The 18,727-nt window shown below is 33.6% G+C and overlaps 1 protein-coding gene across 22 annotated transcripts in view; it reads right to left on the bottom strand.

The window, feature by feature from the left end:
* Positions 1 to 18,727, bottom strand: part of LOC106869227 (tolloid-like protein 2) — a 1,141,949-nt gene that overhangs the window by 145,046 nt on the left and 978,176 nt on the right. The gene's annotated exons all lie outside the window — the stretch shown is intronic.

The raw sequence follows: 18,727 nt of genomic DNA, 5'->3' as shown, positions 1-18,727 counted from the left end.
AACAAATGTCCAAGGACTTTAATCAGAGCCTCAGTCAGCAATGCTACCAACTCATACAGATTTGTATCTCTTAACTCAAATTACAAACTCACTGACATGTTCCAATCTTCTGCAGTATAGTAACAATCACCCCAGGTTTTGATGTGTCCAACATCATGGTGATGACATCATTCACGTAGGTATCCACAGCTCTGCTCTAATGCAATTTAAGTGAAGAACCCCTCAAATATTCCAGCCCCTGCTTGAACTTCAAAAAGTATTAAACAGAGGAGATGATTATTTTTGACAGGTGAATTTAAGTGATGGAAAAAGGTGACTTTTGAGTTTGACCAGTGGACAGATGTGATTGTACATTGTAGCAATCCAGTCTTAGAAGATGGGAGCAAGTCCAGCTGCACTTGGGACAGTTGCCAAGTTATGATGGTTAACCTTGCGGAAAGCTTTAGATTCATCTAAATTGATCAGTGACCTGCCAAATAAACCTTCAAAATAAAATTTAATCAATATAATGCTATGAGCTATAACATAGACGTCATTAATTATCAATAAGTTATATGTAGTTTATAAAGTAAATGATTATGAAAATGCAGGAAATGGGATGTTGCTGTAATTAAGCTCTTCATATACACATAAGTGAAGAGTGAGGAAATGTTTTAGGACAAGGAGCAAATTACAACTACAAAGGAACCTGTGGTTGTTCGTTGAGGGCTGAGGAAAATAATTATTAATTGTTTTCAAGCTCAGAGGTGGGCAGCTTATATTAAAATTATCACTTTGGTTTTGATCTTTTACTTGTTTCATTTATTGGACTGTGGCCATGCTAGGGTACCACCTTGATGAATTTAGTCAAACAAATTGACCCTCAATACTTATTGTTTTGATCTCATGCTGAACTGCTAGATTATGGGGATGTAAACAAAGGAACATGTGTTGTCAGGTGGTGGGAGGGTGATAGACATAAACAAAACGACAAAATGCTCATATATATATGTGTGTGTGTGTGTGTGTGTGTGTGTGTGTGTGTGTGTGTGTGTGTGTGTGTGTATGTATATATATATATATATATATATATATATATATATATATATATGGTAAACGTCCACACAATTTCTATCTTGCAAATTCATGCACAAAGCGTTGGTCAGTTATAGGAGAAGAATCTTGACCAAGGTGCTGCACACTAAAGCTGAACTTGAAATAACATGGTTGCAAAGTTAGCTCCTTAACCACACAGACATGCTTGCACTGGATTTAGATTTCTTTAATGGAGAATTTCAAATCTGAATGCTCGTGAAATATCACAGCAATACATTATTTATTTGCATCCAATATTGAATTGCAGTTAGCTTTCTGACAGGCAAACAGATGAACTGTTGTTTGATTTATTATGAAGTTGCTATCACTCTAGGAAAACCTTCTCCTATAACAAAGCAGTTACTCAGGAATAAAACAATACAGGTTATGCCTATGAGTCCACGCAGAGATACCATTGAGGTTAGTTATAACATTGTGTATAATATAAGATTGCTTCCTTTGAATATGAATACATTAGAAAGTGTTTTTAGGGAAGATAACTTAAGAGGTCTTAATTATTGTAGGTTTCTTTCACTGTAATTACTTCTTTTATCTTAGAGATCATTGAATGAAGTAGTTGGGAGGAAAATTTTAAAGCAGTGTGCCTCATATTTCTTAGTACTAAATGCAGCATTTCTAATTAATCAGATCATTCTTCACTTGGCTCTGCTCGGTATTTTATCAGAAAAGCCATAGTAGTTTTAAAGGGGATTGTACTATATGTATCAAACAACAGGCTAAATAATGATAATGCAGTCAGCGACTATCTGATGTTATGATCTGATAGTGTATATGTTGTATACGTTCATATAATTTATAACTTGTAGTATCCGTTAAGATTATTTGATCTATGTTCTTTACATTTTCTTTTTGTTTTGTTTCCTCCCTCTTAAATATCATAATTCGAAGATTACTTCTTTGTTCCAATCAGAATATAGATCTAGCATATCTAACAGAACAGAATAATGAAAATAATCATCTGAAAGAAAATAACGATTTTTCAAAGATAGCTGAACACAAATATCTAATGTAGATAATGTTGATATCCAATATCTTCGACCTTTTATTCATGTAAACCATATTAATCAAATCACTTGGTCCAGAGAAGCTATATTCATGGCTGAGAGAGTGAATTTCAAATGAAATTGAAGTCATTCTGAAGTATCTAAAGCAATCTCAAGATTTGTATTTCATAATTTACAGTTTCCTGTTTTCTCTATTTTCTTTTTTTTTTTTTTTTAAATGAAAAACCATAATTTGAAAGAAGATAATATAAAATAATTTTCATTTATAAAATACATTTGAATTTATTAATAATAATTTTGAATATTTCTCTGAGCGTTAGTAACAACAGTAGTGATGATGATGATGATGATGATGATGATGATGATGATGATGATGATGATGATGATGACAACGATGATGACCTCAATGATGATGATGATGATGATGATAGATAGATATGAAAAGAAACTGGACAACATAAAATGTTTGTGAAATCAGTGAGATTAGAATTAATATTCAACTTATGCATGTATCATGTACTTTAAGTCTTGAACTGGATGGCTGAAAGTTTATGATCAATGAAGAAAAGATAAATAAATATTGAATCTTTCAAAACTGAAGGAAGAATGAAAAGGAAAAACTATTAGAAAACTACTTCAGCAGAAACAATGAATAACAAATAAAGCATATTTACATTTCTGATTTTAGGAACATAAAATATTTCTTACTTATTTCGTATATAAATATTTAATACCATTTCTTGAGATAAGTTATCAAAAGTAGTTTTGTCCATATGCTATTGCTTGCCAGTCTGCCATATTTTCCTATATTAGTCCAAATTGTTTTGTTGTGTCTCAGGAGGGTCATTATGGCAATAATAAATACACACACTGGTCTATTTCACTTCCAACTGATTAAATAATCAGTCGTTTGATTAATCAGTCAGTCAGTCAATCAAACAGTGAGCTAGGTTTCTCAAAGCCCTTTCATCACCATTTGCAACTTCAACCATGATGTTTCTCCAACGAACCCGAAACAGACATGGATTACAGATGTCACGTTATTGATGAGGTTGCAAATGACAACGAAAGGACTTTGACAAACCTGATTGACTGACTGAATGCTTAATCAAACAATTGACTAGTTAATTGGTTAGATGATTAACCAATTGCCAATAAATGTAAAGTGAAACAGAACCAGTGCATGTGTTTATTATTGGCATAACGACCTTCCCATGACATAACAAGATATATTTCAGTACACGTATTCAAACCAAGAATCATTCAAACCAAATGTAAAATCAAAACAAATTCGTATTCAACTAATTAGATTTTATAAACTACATTTTTTCCTCTGTATTGTAATATAACCATTTTGCTGCAGCATAAATAAGAGCCAATCTCTAACTGTGGAAGGAACCTGTGGAAGAGTTAGACCCAGGAAGATGCTGGATGAGGTGATAAAATATGATCTTTGGATGTTGAGTCTTAGAGACAATGACAAGTGACAGAGAGGCACTTGTGCTGGTGACACAGGGAAGGCACCCATGCCGGTGACATGTAAAAGACACCCTGTACACTCTGTGGAGTGGTTGGCATTAAGAAGGGCATCCAGCCATAGAAACCAACCCAAAACAGAGTGGAGCCTGGTGCAGTTCTCTGGTTTGCTAACTCTAATCAAACTTTCTTACACATGTCGGCATGGAAAATGGATACTAAATGATAGTGATGGTGATGATGATGTGTTTAGTTCTCATACACCAAAGGTTCAAGTTTAAGTTTCGAACATGAAACACACAACCTCTAACTTCACCATCAATTACGCCACAATCTTTGAAAAGGTTCCAAAAATCAGAGATTGCATAACTGAAAGTTCATTCATTTTTTAGGACAAATAAGAATTTTTTTTTATATTTAACCTTTCATTATTAACTAAACAGAGAAAAAAGTTCCTCAATAAATCAAAGAGAAAATTCACTGAAGTTTTAAATGAATGGTTTTGTTGTTATAGAATGAGGTTATTCTTTCTTTTCAAAATCCATGACATTTGAAACAATAAAAATATTCTTCACTGTGTATTTCCTCAATGAAAAAGTGTTACGATGTCTCAGTCATGGCTTCATGGTTAAGAAGATCATTGTACAACCATGACATTCTGAGTTTGATCCCACTGCACAACACTTTGACTAAGTGTTTTCGTATATGACACAGGATTATCCAATACTGCAGCAGTGAAGCTTACTAGATGAAAACCGAAAGGAACTCATAGTGTGTGTGTGTGTGTGTGTTTACATATATATATATATATATATATATATATATATATAGGGTAATAATTCAGTAAAAAACAACAGACAAAGACAGGTGGTGTAGACAACAAACAGATGTATTAGTATAACACTCAGGAATTGAAAAAAGTCTTTAACGTTTCGAGCCTACGCTCTTCCACAGAAAGAAACACAAAAAGAAACAAGGAGAGAAAATAAAGAGAGAAAATAAAGAATGCGTAGTGGCTACTGATCTAACGTCTACTTTCCATGCTGGCATGGGTTGGATATATGTACATATGTGTGTATGTGTGTATATATATATATATATATATATATATATATATATATATATATATATATATATATATATATATATATATATATATATATGTGTATATATATATATATACACAAGCACATATGAACATACAAACAAATATATATACATAAACATAAATTCCTTTCTTCAACTAACATCCATTTTTTTCCATGCCAGCATGAGTGTAGATGGGAAGGTATTTGAGGCATGATTTTAAAGATAGATACTCATCTTGTCACTAATTCTCACCTATTTCCAAGCAAGGTAATATTTTGTCATAGTTAAGCATATTTTTCACAGAAGATAAGAAATGAATAGCCTTGCTTTATGCATTTTGTCATAACATTACAATTCTTATTTATTCCGTAACATGTTTCACTTCAAATTTTTTTATGTACATATATCATATTGTGTACATTTAGAAATTGTTATTTTCATGCATAAGAGTGGGCAGTAAGTGTTTCTTATTTTTTTTTTCTAAACATCCATTACAATATATTATCATTTTATAACATGAAAATCAATGGAAAAATTAATTTTGTACTACAGGATTTTGTGTATTGGCAAGAATTTCAGGGACACATTACTGTTATATCATAGGGGGGGATCTATTTTAAAACGGGGGCCACATTTTTCATTAATGTTTTACGTAGTGTTTTTGGTACGGAAAGACTTTCAAACTTCGTATACTTATCTATTTTGTGTTATAGAACAGAAAAATATTTTTGTATTCGAATTTATTTCATTTAAAAAATTGTCTTATTTCGATAATTTCAACCAATCACTGACAAGTATTCAGTTGTTTACATTTACTCCTTTGGCTGATTAAGCGAAGTAAAGCGTATTTAATCTCCATACCTTCGTTTTATTTGCTTTTTTCATTTTAAATTTGCTTTAACCCTAACCCTAACCCTAACCCTAGGGTTAGGGTTAGGGTTAGGGTTAATTGTTTCAGAATCGTTTGTTTATGTAGTCGGCACTTAATGTATATCGGCTGAATGGACGTCAGTGATTGGTTGAAATTACAGAAATACGACAACTTTAACATGGAATAACTTATGGATTTCTTTTTTTTTAAAGAAGACTAAGAGAAAAAGATGTTTTATATGACACATTCTACCAGTGTTCCAAGTTTCAAAGTGTTTCGTTAATGAAAAATGTGGCCCCCGTTTTAAAAAAGATCCCATAGGGGATTCCTGTAGTGTTTTTTTTTGTGAAAAAAATCCATGGATTAATTGTTTTGCTAATGACCAGCTTTTATGAAAGAAAAGAAGCTAAAAAAACAAACAAACTATTAAATCGATAGAGTAACTGGTTTAGTTATATTTTAAGTATGTAGATCATTTTACCAACTGAATAACCTTTATGTAAAAAAGGTGAGCTACTTTGTATAAGTAGCAGACAGTTTCTGTTACCAAGATGAACCTAAAAGAGATTGTAATGCAAGGATAAGAGTGCATTATAAGATTAAGATGTGATTAAAAGTTAAAGGAAAATCAGTTTATGGTAAGATTTCTGAGGTACGGAGAAAATAATAGAAATATACGATGCAAAATGAGTGTGAAATTAGAAGAATTATAGAAAACAGAGAAGAAAATATCAAGTAAGAAAGATTATCTTAATATGTAACGCTGTATTCCTTCAATATTGCTGCCACTTTAAATTTATACCAAACAAAAACAATCATGGCATTTAAAGTAGGATTTGTAGCACTTAGAAGAGTGAGAAAAATGTGGTTATAGAACCAGCATAGACTTAAATCTATAAATGAACAAGTAATTCCTTTTTACTTCTGAAAGTTTTTAGATAAATCTTAGTAAGTTACACCCATCACACAGAATAAGCAACTGACTTGTGATTTGTCCAGATTTGTGATGTAAAAGAATAGAGATAAAATGTGGTTATGTCAATTTCTACATTAATATAAGAAAGAATCCTGAGAGAGAAAAGTTACATAATGATATATTGTTTTAGAAGTAAAGATACAAAGCTATAGATTTATAGAGATTGGCAAATGGGAAATTATATCATTTATGCCTTTCTGAAAGGTATTTTTAGTGAAAGTATAGTTAAATAGTTTCAACTGGGAATTGAACTGAACAGCAAACTAAGATGAATGGAAGATTACCTCAGCTTTATCACACTCATCAAACTTCCATATTGTTTCCAGTTTATTACCAAATAGAGAACAAATATCTTGTCAATCTCAGACACAAACAACATAAATAAGTAATTTCTCTCAGTTTATTTATTCGCTCAAACACAAAATATACAATGAATAGCATTGATTTATATGTTATTTTTATATTTAAATAAAAAAAATAAAAAAATCTATTTCGAAGCTGAAGAAAATTTGTCATAAAGAAATCTTCCAGGACAATTTCTGTTTAAAGAAAGGTCACATGAGAGTGATTATTTGATTTGTCTAATGATAAGGACACAAACGATTTTGTCATACTTTAAATGAAAATTGCTATCAAATCCTCAGATTTAACCAGAATTCATCAATGTTCATTGTCATCATCAACCTCATTCACTTCACCATGCCAACAGTACCAAAAGATTGGTTCCATAATTAATGGCTGTGCTAATATTCTACAGTAAGAATAACATCAATGACATAAATAACTATTGCTGTAAAGTTTGATTAGACTATTTTACCTGATCTATTGTATGTTTTCAATGCAAGCTTGTATTCTCGTCTCCAAATTCTTTGATCAACTTTACAGGTTATACATTCACATACATTGTCTTAATCTGGGAGTGAACTTACAGCCCTTCAGCACCCTTTGCTAATATGTTGTTGCTCTGTTTTAGGCAAATACATGATATACTAATTCAGATTTTCAGGATCAATCCTGGGCAAGCAAAACTTTGGATGACAAATCAATAACAGAAAGTGCAGTTATGTCTGACTATCAATTGTAAAAATATTATCATTCATCATTTAATGCCTGTTTTCCAGACTGGACATAGGCTGGATGGTTTGATAGGAACCAACAGGATTCAGGGCCATATCAAACTTTAATGTCAGCTTTGGCTTGTTTGCTGCAAATAGTTGCCATTCCTAACAGCAGCCATTTTACAGTGTGTGCTGAAAGCTTTCTTCATACCACTAACACTAGTATGATCACCAAGTAACTTGTAAGATGAAGAAATAAAAGGAAAAAGACCCCTAGACTAAGTAGGGAGGAAAGTATTTGAAGTGGGGGTGCCAGCGGTTTTATGCCATGTATTGAGGGGCTAAAGTACTACAATGAGTTACGTTTGGGTGGGTGAGATTAGCTGTAAAGAAGTTTGAGATGGCGAGGACGAGATGCTGAAGCAGGGGAAATGTTCCCAGCATTTGTTCTTTATATATTTTCGTTTATTGTGTTTATATTTCAAACACATGACTAAGCACCCATCACTAGGTAGACAACTGACAGACAATACTATGAGCTTCTGATAAACTGAGCCAACTTTGATGTGTTTCCAATGTTGCAACATCTAATTTGGTAGTGTATAATTGTTAGTTTTCATGATTAATCTAGTGCAAAATACAAACAAACAACCAAAAAAAAAAAAGATGTAATATAATTTTTTTCTACTTATTGATGCTAGTAGATCTCTTTCCAGGACAATAACAAGGGAGTTTATAGCTGAAAGCACACACATTATGACAATAACTAAATATTTTTTGGTAATCTGAGGTGGATTGATATCAAAGAGGGTTTTTATGTCATAGATGACCTACAGTAATACTACGGGAGATAAAACAATATCTATGATATCATACAGTATCATACTATAAGAATTTTATTATATGAAACAGCGTGAAAACTTATACGTTTTATTGCCAGTATAATGATAGTAGTAGTAGTGGTGGTGGTGGTGGTGGTGGTAGCAGTAGTGCTTTTGATTTATATTACATTAGTACAAAACCACAAATTTTTGAGAAAATGGTATAAAAATGACACTGGCAAAAGAACTCAAATTTTGGGGAAGAGAAACAACTGATTACATCAAAGTGAGTAGATATCTTCATTTCATTTTATAGGCCAGAGAAATAAAGAGGTAAAAGTGACTTCAGTGTTGAGTGACAGAGTAAATGTTTTAAGGTATTTAGTCTGGTGCTTTATGATTTCCAATAGCTAAATCCAAAGCCTGTTCTTATGGAAGAGAGAGAGAGAGAGAGATGGAGAGAGGAAGGGCTTGCAGTTGATTGCACTGATCTCAGAATATTACTGATAGTTAGTTAACTAAAACTAGAGAACTAAAATTAGTAGTAGTAGTAGTAGTAGTAGTAGTGGTAGTGGTGGTGGTGGTGGTGGTGGTGGTGGTGGTTTTTGGTGGTGGTTGTGGTGGTGGTGGTGGTGGTGGTGGTGGTGGTACTGACTCTATGAGGAAGGGCTGAAAAGTTCATAGTCTGACTATGAAGGAGTGATGCTAGAAATGTGAAATCTTATTTATGATTGCATCGTTTCTCTCCAGGCAAACTGATATCTGACTGTTCAAAAATGATTTCAAAAGTAATTAGTAGTGACTTCTCTTGAATATGGAAAAAATTTGGCATCGTGGCATTATCAAGTACCTGTAGATGAAGGGTTCAATCTCCAAGCACATTCATGCTGACATGGTTGCTATATTAGGGGATGATGCTCCAGCTTTATCTACAGTGCAAAAGAGGGCATCTAAATTTAGGAGGAATTTAGGAGAAGGTGACCTAAGGTCTGAATGTCCTGCAACTACCTCCACCAAAGAAAAAAATTCATCGTGTTCACCACATGCTGATGGATGACAGGTGACTGACAGCCGGTCAAGTAGCCAGTGCTATTACCATATCCTGTAAGTTGAGAATATTTTGCACAATGAACTTGGCATAATGATGATTTCTTCTCAGTGGGGGCCATGTCTTCTGACACCTGATCAAAAGTGCCCCAGGTGGATCACATCACAGGAAAATGTGACATTGTCTGAGGCAGATCCAGCTGGTTTCCTTCGACCGTTTCCTAATCCAAGATGAGTGCTAGGTTCATCACTTTCACACAAAGAAAGAAAGATTATCCACAAAGTGGAAACACCCACTACTCATCTACTCCAAAGGAGGCCAAGGTTGTTTCATCTGCAAGGAAGATAATGGTTTCAGTTTTGAGGATGCAAAAGGCATTGTGTTTATTGACCATCTTCAAAAGGACCACACCATCAATGGAGAGTACTATGCCAACTTGCTGAGGCAGTTACGAAAGGCTGTCAAGATCAAACGCCCAGGAAAATTGATGAAAGGTGTCTTCTTTCATCAGGACAATGCTCTAGCATACAAGTCTTGGTTTCAATGGGTGCTGTGCATGACTGTGGCCTTTGAACTGGTTGTTCCCTCCCCTATTTCCTTGATTTGCCCCCCTCAGTCGATCTACTATTCTCAAACATGAGAAACACTTGGCTGGGAAACAGTATTGCAGTCATGATGACATCATGACTGCATTTACCATGGTGGAATATACCGTAGTGGAATTTACCTATGGTGAAATTTACCTGGTGGAATTTTCCATGATGGAATTTACCATGGTGGAATTTACCAAGAACCGAATACATACAAACGTATACACACACTCACACACATTTATATGTGTACACATACATGTATGCATACACACACATGTGTATACATATGCACACTGATGCCCACACAAGGGCACAAACAGGCAAACAAAAAGAACACAGCTCCAATAACAAACAGAGTGAACGACCACTGAAGAGGTTGCAAGAAGCAATGAAAATTTTAGAAAAAATAATAAGTAAATGAGAGGAAATCGAACTGGTGAGTGCGTCAATTAATAAGGCATTAAAACAGAATGACTCTCCCCAGACACAATAAAATATGCTTCAACACATAAATTCACATAAAGAATCTTACAAACCAAATACAAAAGCAAAATACATACACACACACACACATATATATATATATCACTAAAGACATAAATTTATTGATTTGTAACAGATGTCAGGTAAATGAGATGAGTTGGTATCTTTATGTTTTTCTAAGTCATACAAATGGAGATGCTAAATCTAGTAATGCACTTTAATGAAGTGCTCGTTAATTTTATTTCCTATGTGACACTGTACTGACTAGTGATTGTTTAATTCTAGGTGAAATATTCCTTCCAATCTTGTAGCATTTTCATCTTCCATGGCAAGAACTCAAGGGGAAAAAAAAAAAAACTGAATAAGATTAAAGTAGAAAACAATGATCGTGATGATGATGATGGTTATAGTGATGGTGATGATGATGGTGATCATCAGGGTGAAGCAGTAGTACAAGTAGTAGTAGCAGTAGTTCAGTTATAAAAGTATTGAAGATAATAACAAACTTCCCATAAGAAGTGAAAATGTTATATAAATTCATTAAAAACTAAATAAATAAACGATAATAAATAAATAAAAGCAAGACAAAAAAAAAATCAGGCAAAAACCAAAAACATTTCAACAGTGACGTTAAAATCATTGGGTTAATGAAAATCTAATTAGACAAGTTTTTATCACCATACCTTTGGAAATAATAGTTCTAATAATACCTAATGTTTTCGCAACATTTTTTTTTTGTTTTTGTTTTCCTAGCCTTAATGTTGCTGCCTAGAGATCTTCAATTATATAATCCTTTACTGCAGTTTAGTCTAGAGATGTCAATTAAGAAAGCGTTCTTTCTTTTTATCCAAACTTCTAAGTTTCCAATTACAACCTCTTCTTCATATCTCTGTCCACCTATTATAAATGCTGCGATAAGTTTCGAGTAAATTTCGATTTATTCGACTGTATTATAATACATTATTCTACTAAAAAAAAGAAAAAAATTGTAACTTCCAAATAAATTTTAAAAGTAACGAAAATAATAGGAAGAGAACAAAATTAAGGACAAAACTTAAGAAATCTCCCGATAACAATCACATAAGCAGAAATCTTTTGATACCTAGCTTTTGAACATGTAAACTGAAATTTCTACTTCACATTGGAAAGTTATCTAAAATATTAATTAGAATAATTAAAGATTGCAGCATTCCAAGTTTAGTTTAAATTAATGAGGCAAGAGTTGGGGTTTATAGTTTACTTTCAATAGAAAGTAATTATTTGTAATTGATAGCTTCAAGGAGATCTCACCATCTGTAAGCTGGCTATGTTTTATCAATATATATATATATATATATATATATATATATATATATATATATATATATATATATATATATATATATATATATATATATATATATATATATATATATATATGTATATATATACACACACACACACACACATATATATATATATATATATATATATATATATATATATATATATATATATATATATATATATATATATTTATATATATATATATACATATATATGAGTACCTATTTGTGTGTGTATGTGTGTGTGTATATATGTATATATATATATATATAGATACATACATATACATAAATATATCGAACTAGCTATTTTGGTATTTACCTTTTCATCTCTTTGAAATGCACTTACACAAATCTCTCTCTCTCTCTCTCTCATATACATATACATGCACACACACACACACACACACACACACACACACACACACACACACACTCACATATATATGTGTGTTTGTGTGTGTATGCATATATATAACAATAATAGAGAAAGCAAGTGAGACAGTTGCACATAAATATCTGTGGGGCTTTTTGAAATGTGTAATTATGTTTAAATGCGTTTATACATTTATACCTTTATGTATAAGGATAAAATGTTACAGCATTATTCTACACTTCTGTGTCCACACCACAAGCATTGGTGTCTACACAAATTGGCTAGCTTTATTTCAATCTTTGCAAGGCATTGATATTTTGAACAGAATACAATACTTTACAATGTTGTTGTAACAAAAGCAGATGAAATCCATCTTTAAACAAGCTGTTTGTCTTAATAACTGTGACTCAGTATTCTTCAATAGAAATAGTGTCAGATTTTCAGAACAATATTGTGGGCCTTAACATTTTTAGGGTTTCAATGAATTTTAATGAGTTTTAATTTGAGAATAGGAAACCAATTAAATAAAGTGAAATCATCTACCACCGAAAAATGGTTTTAATTTGTTTATATCTATGTAATGTAGGTGATTGATATAAAAAAAAGGATCAACAGAATAAGTACCAGACTTAAAAAATAAGTACTGATTTGTTTGATTAAACCCTTAAAAAAGGGTCCCCCAGCATTGCCACAGGTCAGTGACTGAAATAAATAAAAGATTAAAGATATACACATGATTGGTGAAGAAAAATACAAAGTATTGTAAACAAAGATGAAATGCCATAAATTTCAAGCAAAAACATCTCAATGAACAGATTCTTTACATCAAAGTCTCTACAGATTGAATCATCATCATCATCATCATCATCATCGTTTAACGTCCGCTTTCCATGCTAGCATGGGTTGGACGATTTGACTGAGGACTGGTGAAACCGGATGGCAACACCAGGCTCCAGTCTGATTTGGCAGAGTTTCTACAGCTGGATGCCCTTCCTAACGCCAACCACTCAGAGAGTGTAGTGGGTGCTTTTACGTGTCACCCGCACATAAAATTTAAATTGGATATAATTGATTTAAAATTTATATCTGAAATTGTAGACAACTGTGATATAAAGAATCTACTTTGACAGACTGGTTTTTTTTTTTCTTGTTCTAAACTTATGACATTTTCAACTTTGTTTACAATATTGTTGTTTGCTTTATGTCAGCTATAAGTGAATATAAATATAAATATGAGTTTATTTCAAATAATTCCTTCGTTTAGATCCTGATGATGAAGTGAGTACATGTGTATATATTTTCATATGGATTTATCGTAAGGATAGACAAATATGTTCAGTGTAATGTATCAAAAGATCAAAGGTCCTTCCCAATCCATAGGGGCATAAGGCAAGTTTCCCAGATTCTGTGGCACCTATATTCCCCTACTTGATGGCACATCAGTCTGTTGCAGGATTACTTTTTTTTTCCAGCCGAGAGGACTGGACTGGAGCAACATGATATGAAGCGTTTTGCTTAAAAACACAAACATTGCCCACTTCAGGAATTAAAACCATAAGCTTGCAATCACAAATGCAACACCCTAACCACAGCCACATATCTACGCGTGCACACACACACACACACACACACACACGTACACACACCCACACCTATGAATCTATTTTAATATAGTTGCCACTCTGCTTGCGAAGACCTTTTGAGGCAAGTGAAATCAAAATCGTAATTGAACCATACGAGATGACTGGCACCTGCGCCAGTGGAGCACTAACAACACTGTCCGAGCATATTCATTGCTAGAGTAGCTGTCTGGCTTCTGTGCTAGTGGCCCATAAATAGCACCATTTGAGTGTAGTCTTTATCAGCGTTACCTTCTAGCACTTGTGCTGGTGGCACGTTAGAAAATCATTCGAGCAAGGTCATTGCCAGTGCTGCTCGACTGGCTCCCATGCACGTGGCACGTAAAAAACACCTTTTGAGCATGGCCGTTGCCAGTACCATGTGACTGGCCCTCATGCCAGTGGCACGTAAAAACACCCACTACACTCTCTGAGTGGTTGGTGTTAGGAAGGGTATCCAGCTGTAGAAACTCTGCCAGATCAGATTGGAGCCTGGTGCAGCCTTCTGGCTTGCCAGTCCTCAGTCAAATCGTTCAACCCATGCTAGCATGGAAAGCAGACATTAAGCGATGATGATGATGATGATGATGATGATTAATTTTCAGTTCATTCCATTTACACATTATTAGTATATGTTCCGTATGCTTCTATTATTATATCATTTTCAGAATTAATTCAAGTTAGGGTAAACTAAGAAGAGATTATCAGTCATTATAGAGAAAATATAAAATATTTCATCTAACAATATTATTCAATCATCTTGTGCCCACCCACATGAAATCACTTCTAGTCCTATAATGCCAAAATGTCAACCTGAAAGGATTCATATTTAACTGAGAATCTTCCATCACAATTTTGTGAGGACTTTTCCAAACATATTATCTCTTAACATTTGTTTTTATCATTTATTTATTTCAGTCACTGGACTGTCGCCTAGCTGGGGCATGCCTTAAAGGGTTTTAGTCAAACAAATCAACTCCAGCACTTATTTTTAAATCTGGTACAAATTCTATTTTATCAGTTCCTTTTACTAGACTGCTAAGTTACAGTGATGTCAACAAACCAACAATGGTTGTCAGGTGGTGAGAACGGACAAACTCAGACACAAAGACACACACAAGGAACTGATCAACCTGGGGCTTTAATGCAAGACACTTGTCCAAAGTACTGCTCAGTGGGATTGGATCCAAAACCATGTTGTTAAAAATGAGTTTCTAAACCATATACCCCTGTCTGCACCAATTATGTATCATCATCATCACCATCACCATCATCATCATCATCACCATCACCATCATCATCATCATCCAACGTCCATTTTCCATGCTGGCATGGATTGGACAGTTTGAGCAGAGGTGGTAAGGCCAGGGGCCCACCCCAATCTCTATTGTCTGTTCTGGCATGGTTTCTATAGCTGGATGCCTTTCTTAACATCAACCACTCCACAAAGTGTACTGAGTGCTTTTCATGTGGCACCAGTACTGCTACTTTCAATGTGGTACCAGCACAACAGCTTTCTATATGGTACCAGCACCAGTATCAATTCTGCTGTGGCTGACAAATTTTCTTGAGTACAGAAATGCACCAGATATATCAATCCTTAGCCATCACCTTCATAAGTCTCACTCGAGAAAGTTATTTTATTAAACCTCTTTAGATTGTGAGTGATTTTCAAAAATCATTTATAGCATGGCTGGTGTATTTTACTTGAAAAATGGTCAGGTATAGGTTAATGGACTTAACCAATCCATTGACATATAGTATAGTCAGATATCTAGAATTTAGATATTTTCAGCCAAGCAGACTAAGGTCAAAATGATTAAATGGAAAAGAGTGTTTGAGAACACTTTAGTTACTTGGCTCTTGTGGCTCTTCTGTTGCATAAAGCTACACATTGATATGCGTGTATTGTCTATAGCAGTGAAACTTCTTTTTAAAATGTAGCATGTCTTGTCAAATGTATGTAAATATGAATGTTGCTCTGTTACTGATTCTTTGTAGCAGCAGTAGCAACAGAAGAAGAAGAAGAAGAAGAAGAAGAAGAAGAAGAAGAAGAAGAAGAAGAAGAAGAAGAAGAAGAAGAAGAAGAAGAAGGAGGAGGAGGAGGAGAAAAAGAGGGAGGAGGAGAAGAAGAAGAAGAAGAAGAAGAAGAAGAAGAAGAAGAAGAAGAAGAAGAAGAAGAAGAAGAAGAAGAAGGAGGAGAAGAAAAAGAAGAAGAAGGAGAAGAAGAAGAAGAAGAAGAAGAAGAAGAAGAAGAAGAAGAAGAAGAAGAAGAAGTAATAATAACTTTGTTTTTGGTCTGATGGTGATATCAGTACTGCCATTTGTGCATTCTGTAGCAGAACTAATTATCCTTCAGATATCCACTTTTAACAATTCTTGTTTTGAATAAGATCATGACAGGTAGGTTTTGCAAAACTGTATCTATCCAGCTGTCCATTTAATTTGTCATTTCCTCTTATATCAAACGTTACATATGATTTTGAATTACACAATTCTATGTGTTCTTCAGTTAATTTACAACCAGCTGCCCTCTTTCTCTCTCTCTCTTCGAATGTGTGTGTGTGTGTGCATATGTGTTTGTTTGTATAAATATATGTATTATGAACACATCCATACATACTTTCCATTTTCAATGCATATCCAGAGTATCTCACACGTTTCCCAATTAAAAGCGATATCTGATGTTTTTAATAATCAAGGTACTTTGTCAGCTTCCTCACCATCTATTCAGCCAGCAGATTTAAAGACCATCTGTAACAGATTGTATTCAACTCATTCATTACCTAACTTCCTAGGCATTTGTTGTCCTCCTCCTACGATTATATATGTGATATCAATGTCAGACAGTTTCTATTTGTAAGTGAAGAAAATCTAAGTTTTTGGCAGCAAAACAAAAGATTTTCTTAATGTCATTTAGCTACATTTTTTAGCCACTTTGTTTTGTCCAATGACATAGCTCTTATCAAGCATATAATTGGTATACTGTAAATATTGCAAATGTGAAGTCAACAACAAAATTAAATGAAATTACATAAGAATTCTACTTTCACTTTAGAACTAAATTTCTAGAGTCAAATTTTTCTGCATCCTTTAGGTTGAACATTTATTCATTTTGAGAATATGTTTCCACAAATTCTTAACTTCTCACATTATCAAGGATTCTTCACGAGAGATATTCAGTCGATTGCATGTGTCTTTTTATTTGTCTGGAACTTAGTTTACCAACTCAGAAATGATAAATGGCAAAATAAAACCAGATAAGAGTTTGGACATACATTCATGAAAGCAAGCAATCTAGGATATTTAGGTTGATAACCTGCTGTTTCTACAATTTCACTGGTATTATAGACACATGTGCACACATATAATCATTTATATACACACACATATATATGTGTATATATATATATATATGTGTGTGTGTGTGTGTGTATCAAAAGATGTGTTATAATACTATTCTACATATACAAAAACAGCCATACCAACAATCTAACATACCTCCATCATCAGCTGCCCCACGTATATCATTATGGTTTCGACACCAGGGCAGTACCGTTCAATCTGGCAGTGTCAACAGTACTAAAATATATATACACTGCTGAAATCTACAAGTCTTTTCATTCTCTCTCTGTCAATTTTCTCTTATTCGTTTCTGTTGAAGAGCGTAGGCTCGAAACATAAAAGACTTTTTCATTTTCCTAAGTATCAAACTAATACACTTGCTTGCTGTTCATACACCTGTCTTTGTCTTTTGTTTTACTATAAATTTGAACTATATATATATATATATATATATATATATATATATACACACACATATATATATGTATATTTAAAACATATACACACACAAAACCACACACATATTTATTTATCTATAAATATAAACGCACACACATACACATATACATACATATGTGTGTGTGTGTGTGTGTGTGTGTGTGTGTGTGTGTTTGAATGAGGAACCTTGTATTTCCTCTCTACATTCTATGTTCAGTGTTTGGTGACTGTAAACAAAAGGCTCATTCAAACAGAGCTGTTTGGTTCCAGTTCCCCAAGCAACTATGTCCAGGAAGACCATTATTTGAGAAACTCGCAGATTATTACCTTGCTTGCGAACAAGTGAGGGCTGGCAATAGAAGGGACGTCTGTCCATAGAGAATTTTCCTCAACGAATTTCATCTGAGCCATACAAGCATGGAAGAGTGGATGATGATGATGATGATGATGATGATGATGATGATGGTGGTGGTGGTGGTGGTGGTGGTTGTCGTGATGATGATGAGGATGATCACCATCATCATTGTCAACGTCCTTCAAAAACAAGGATGCAGCTGATCTGTTTCCGCTGTCCAGGAAGAAGTATCTACTTTGTTTCATCTATTATATAACTTTATGCAAGTTAACGCTTTGTAGATCCTTTCAATAATTCAATATAGAACATGATAAAGATTATTATTACAGAGCATTAGTAACTAGGCAAAATGCTTAGCAGCATTTTGTCTGGTTTACATTCCGGTTTACATTCCGAGCAGGTAAATTTCATATCATCCTTTCAATGTTTGATAAAAAAAAAAGAAACCGCCAGTTGAACACAAGCATTGATGTAATCAACAAGCTCCCACCCCAGAATTTTAGGCCTTGTACCTATAGTAGACAGAGTTATTAAATATCTGTGATATAATCTAAGAAGGGAAGCATACCTGCTGGTGATTTCTTTTCCGTTTCTCCTTCCCGACAAAGAGCTATACTCGAAACATCAAACTCTTTTTTAACCAAACATCAAGCTAATAAAATCTTTGAGTATGTTTTCTTGTGTTGTCCATTAATTTTATTATTTGTTTTTTTGAAATGATTGTTTATTTGAATTGACTATATGTATATATACAT

Source organism: Octopus bimaculoides, chromosome 10 (assembly GCF_046866305.1).
Source record: "Octopus bimaculoides isolate indiv1 chromosome 10, ASM4686630v1, whole genome shotgun sequence".
In the NCBI taxonomy this organism is placed as follows: Eukaryota; Metazoa; Mollusca; class Cephalopoda; order Octopoda; family Octopodidae; genus Octopus; species Octopus bimaculoides.
Note: the sequence above shows the minus strand (reverse complement) of the source record. Positions and strands in the feature narration are given on the sequence as shown.